The sequence below is a fragment of the Oncorhynchus gorbuscha genome, linkage group LG11 (genome assembly GCF_021184085.1).
Source record: "Oncorhynchus gorbuscha isolate QuinsamMale2020 ecotype Even-year linkage group LG11, OgorEven_v1.0, whole genome shotgun sequence".
NCBI classification, from domain to species: Eukaryota; Metazoa; Chordata; class Actinopteri; order Salmoniformes; family Salmonidae; genus Oncorhynchus; species Oncorhynchus gorbuscha.
In genome coordinates this window covers 85,578,884-85,584,883 of record NC_060183.1, presented here as the reverse complement: position 1 = coordinate 85,584,883, position 6,000 = coordinate 85,578,884, and the positions used below count along the sequence as shown (strand labels likewise).

The 6,000-nt window shown below is 42.6% G+C and overlaps 1 protein-coding gene across 2 annotated transcripts in view; it reads right to left on the bottom strand.

The window, feature by feature from the left end:
• Positions 1-6,000, bottom strand: part of LOC124047989 (netrin receptor DCC-like) — an 83,244-nt gene that overhangs the window by 56,089 nt on the left and 21,155 nt on the right. The window lies entirely within an intron of this gene.

Below are 6,000 nucleotides of genomic sequence, written 5' to 3'. Positions count from 1 at the left end.
CTACAGGTAGAGAGAGACTAAACACAACCCTACAGGTAGAGAGATACTAAACACAACCCTACAGGTAGAGAGAGACTAAACACAACCCTACAGGTAGAGAGAGACTAAACACAACCCTACAGGTAGAGAGAGACTAAACACAACCCTACAGGAAGAGAGATACTAAACACAACCCTACAGGTAGAGAGATACTAAACACAACCCTACAGGAAGAGAGATAGTAAACACAACCCTACAGGTAGAGAGATAGTAAACACAACCCTACAGGTAGAGAGATAGTAAACACAACCCTACAGGTAGAGAGATACTAAACACAACCCTACAGGTAGAGAGATAGTAAACACAACCCTACAGGTAGAGAGAGACTAAACACAACCCTACAGGTAGAGAGATACTAAACACAACCCTACAGGTAGAGAGATACTAAACACAACCCTACAGGTAGAGAGATACTAAACACAACCCTACAGGTAGAGAGATACTAAACACAACCCTACAGGTAGAGAGATACTAAACACAACCCTACAGGTAGAGAGATACTAAACACAACCCTACAGGTAGAGAGATACTAAACACAACCCTACAGGAAGAGAGATACTAAACACAACCCTACAGGAAGAGAGAGACTAAACACAACCCTACAGGTAGAGAGATACTAAACACAACCCTACAGGTAGAGAGATACTAAATACAACCCTACAGGTAGAGAGAGACTAAACACAACCCTACAGGTAGAGAGAGACTAAACACAACCCTACAGGTAGAGAGATACTAAACACAACCCTACAGGAAGAGAGATAGTAAACACAACCCTACAGGAAGAGAGATAGTAAACACAACCCTACAGGTAGAGAGAGACTAAACACAACCCTACAGGAAGAGAGAGACTAAACACAACCCTACAGGAAGAGATACTAAACACAACCCTACAGGAAGAGAGATACTAAACACAACCCTACAGGAAGAGAGATACTAAACACAACCCTACAGGTAGAGAGAGACTAAACACAACCCTACAGGTAGAGAGATACTAAACACAACCCTACAGGAAGAGAGATAGTAAACACAACCCTACAGGAAGAGAGATAGTAAACACAACCCTACAGGAAGAGAGATAGTAAACACAACCCTACAGGTAGAGAGAGACTAAACACAACCCTACAGGTAGAGATACTAAACACAACCCTACAGGAAGAGAGATAGTAAACACAACCCTACAGGTAGAGAGAGACTAAACACAACCCTACAGGTAGAGAGAGACTAAACACAACCCTACAGGTAGAGAGATACTAAACACAACCCTACAGGAAGAGAGATACTAAACACAACCCTACAGGTAGAGAGATACTAAACACAACCCTACAGGAAGAGAGATACTAAACACAACCCTACAGGAAGAGAGAGACTAAACACAACCCTACAGGTAGAGAGAGACTAAACACAACCCTACAGGTAGAGAGAGACTAAACACAACCCTACAGGTAGAGAGAGACTAAACACAACCCTACAGGTAGAGAGAGACTAAACACAACCCTACAGGTAGAGAGAGACTAAACACAACCCTACAGGTAGAGAGAGACTAAACACAACCCTACAGGTAGAGAGATACTAAACACAACCCTACAGGTAGAGAGAGACTAAACACAACCCTACAGGTAGAGAGAGACTAAACACAACCCTACAGGTAGAGAGAGACTAAACACAACCCTACAGGTAGAGAGAGACTAAACACAACCCTACAGGAAGAGAGAGACTAAACACAACCCTACAGGTAGAGAGATACTAAACACAACCCTACAGGAAGAGAGAGACTAAACACAACCCTACAGGTAGAGAGAGACTAAACACAACCCTACAGGTAGAGAGATACTAAACACAACCCTACAGGAAGAGAGAGACTAAACACAACCCTACAGGAAGAGAGACTAAACACAACCCTACAGGTAGAGAGAGACTAAACACAACCCTACAGGTAGAGAGAGACTAAACACAACCCTACAGGTAGAGAGAGACTAAACACAACCCTACAGGTAGAGAGAGACTAAACACAACCCTACAGGTAGAGAGAGACTAAACACAACCCTACAGGTAGAGAGAGACTAAACACAACCCTACAGGTAGAGAGAGACTAAACACAACCCTACAGGAAGAGAGATACTAAACACAACCCTACAGGTAGAGAGAGACTAAATACAACCCTACAGGAAGAGAGATACTAAACACAACCCTACAGGTAGAGAGATACTAAACACAACCCTACAGGTAGAGAGAGACTAAATACAACCCTACAGGAAGAGAGATACTAAACACAACCCTACAGGTAGAGAGATACTAAACACAACCCTACAGGTAGAGAGAGACTAAATACAACCCTACAGGAAGAGAGATACTAAACACAACCCTACAGGTAGAGAGATACTAAACACAACCCTACAGGTAGAGAGAGACTAAATACAACCCTACAGGAAGAGAGATACTAAACACAACCCTACAGGTAGAGAGATACTAAACACAACCCTACAGGTAGAGAGATACTAAACACAACCCTACAGGTAGAGAGATACTAAACACAACCCTACAGGTAGAGAGATACTAAATACAACCCTACAGGAAGAGAGATACTAAACACAACCCTACAGGAAGAGAGATACTAAACACAACCCTACAGGTAGAGAGATAGTAAACACAACCCTACAGGTAGAGAGAGACTAAACACAACCCTACAGGTAGAGAGATACTAAACACAACCCTACAGGTAGAGAGATACTAAACACAACCCTACAGGTAGAGAGATACTAAACACAACCCTACAGGTAGAGAGATACTAAACACAACCCTACAGGTAGAGAGATACTAAATACAACCCTACAGGAAGAGAGATACTAAACACAACCCTACAGGAAGAGAGATACTAAACACAACCCTACAGGTAGAGAGATACTAAACACAACCCTACAGGTAGAGAGAGACTAAACACAACCCTACAGGAAGAGAGATACTAAACACAACCCTACAGGTAGAGAGATACTAAACACAACCCTACAGGTAGAGAGAGACTAAACACAACCCTACAGGTAGAGAGATACTAAACACAACCCTACAGGAAGAGAGAGACTAAACACAACCCTACAGGAAGAGAGAGACTAAACACAACCCTACAGGTAGAGAGATACTAAACACAACCCTACAGGAAGAGAGAGACTAAACACAACCCTACAGGTAGAGATACTAAACACAACCCTACAGGTAGAGAGATACTAAACACAACCCTACAGGTAGAGAGATACTAAACACAACCCTACAGGAAGAGAGATACTAAACACAACCCTACAGGTAGAGAGATACTAAACACAACCCTACAGGTAGAGAGATACTAAACACAACCCTACAGGAAGAGAGAGACTAAACACAACCCTACAGGAAGAGAGAGACTAAACACAACCCTACAGGTAGAGAGATAGTAAACACAACCCTACAGGAAGAGAGATACTAAACACAACCCTACAGGTAGAGAGATACTAAACACAACCCTACAGGACAGAGAGATACTAAACACAACCCTACAGGAAGAGAGATACTAAACACAACCCTACAGGAAGAGAGAGACTAAACACAACCCTACAGGAAGAGAGAGACTAAACACAACCCTACAGGAAGAGAGATACTAAACACAACCCTACAGGAAGAGAGAGACTAAACACAACCCTACAGGTAGAGAGATACTAAACACAACCCTACAGGACAGAGAGATACTAAACACAACCCTACAGGAAGAGAGATACTAAACACAACCCTACAGGAAGAGAGAGACTAAACACAACCCTACAGGAAGAGAGAGACTAAACACAACCCTACAGGAAGAGAGAGACTAAACACAACCCTACAGGTAGAGAGATACTAAACACAACCCTACAGGTAGAGAGAGACTAAACACAACCCTACAGGTAGAGAGATACTAAACACAACCCTACAGGTAGAGAGATACTAAACACAACCCTACAGGTAGAGAGAGACTAAACACAACCCTACAGGTAGAGAGATACTAAACACAACCCTACAGGTAGAGAGAGACTAAACACAACCCTACAGGTAGAGAGAGACTAAACACAACCCTACAGGTAGAGAGATACTAAACACAACCCTACAGGAAGAGAGAGACTAAACACAACCCTACAGGTAGAGAGATACTAAACACAACCCTACAGGAAGAGAGATACTAAACACAACCCTACAGGAAGAGAGAGACTAAACACAACCCTACAGGAAGAGAGAGACTAAACACAACCCTACAGGTAGAGAGATACTAAACACAACCCTACAGGTAGAGAGAGACTAAACACAACCCTACAGGAAGAGAGAGACTAAACACAACCCTACAGGTAGAGAGATACTAAACACAACCCTACAGGTAGAGAGAGACTAAACACAACCCTACAGGAAGAGAGAGACTAAACACAACCCTACAGGTAGAGAGAGACTAAACACAACCCTACAGGTAGAGAGATACTAAACACAACCCTACAGGAAGAGAGAGACTAAACACAACCCTACAGGAAGAGAGAGACTAAACACAACCCTACAGGAAGAGAGATACTAAACACAACCCTACAGGTAGAGAGATACTAAACACAACCCTACAGGAAGAGAGAGACTAAACACAACCCTACAGGTAGAGAGATACTAAACACAACCCTACAGGAAGAAATACTAAACACAACCCTACAGGTAGAGAGAGACTAAACACAACCCTACAGGTAGAGAGAGACTAAACACAACCCTACAGGTAGAGAGAGACTAAACACAACCCTACAGGAAGAGAGATACTAAACACAACCCTACAGGAAGAGAGAGACTAAACACAACCCTACAGGAAGAGAGATACTAAACACAACCCTACAGGTAGAGAGATACTAAACACAACCCTACAGGAAGAGAGATACTAAACACAACCCTACAGGAAGAGAGAGACTAAACACAACCCTACAGGAAGAGATATACTAAACACAACCCTACAGGTAGAGAGATACTAAACACAACCCTACAGGAAGAGAGAGACTAAACACAACCCTACAGGTAGAGAGATACTAAACACAACCCTACAGGAAGAGAGAGACTAAACACAACCCTACAGGTAGAGATACTAAACACAACCCTACAGGTAGAGAGAGACTAAACACAACCCTACAGGTAGAGAGATACTAAACACAACCCTACAGGAAGAGAGAGACTAAACACAACCCTACAGGTAGAGAGATACTAAACACAACCCTACAGGTAGAGAGATACTAAACACAACCCTACAGGAAGAGAGAGACTAAACACAACCCTACAGGTAGAGAGAGACTAAACACAACCCTACAGGTAGAGAGATACTAAATACAACCCTACAGGAAGAGAGATACTAAACACAACCCTACAGGAAGAGAGATACTAAACACAACCCTACAGGTAGAGAGATAGTAAACACAACCCTACAGGTAGAGAGAGACTAAACACAACCCTACAGGTAGAGAGATACTAAACACAACCCTACAGGTAGAGAGATACTAAACACAACCCTACAGGTAGAGAGATACTAAACACAACCCTACAGGTAGAGAGATACTAAACACAACCCTACAGGTAGAGAGATACTAAATACAACCCTACAGGAAGAGAGATACTAAACACAACCCTACAGGAAGAGAGATACTAAACACAACCCTACAGGTAGAGAGATACTAAACACAACCCTACAGGTAGAGAGAGACTAAACACAACCCTACAGGAAGAGATACTAAACACAACCCTACAGGTAGAGAGATACTAAACACAACCCTACAGGTAGAGAGAGACTAAACACAACCCTACAGGTAGAGAGATACTAAACACAACCCTACAGGAAGAGAGAGACTAAACACAACCCTACAGGAAGAGAGAGACTAAACACAACCCTACAGGTAGAGAGATACTAAACACAACCCTACAGGAAGAGAGAGACTAAACACAACCCTACAGGTA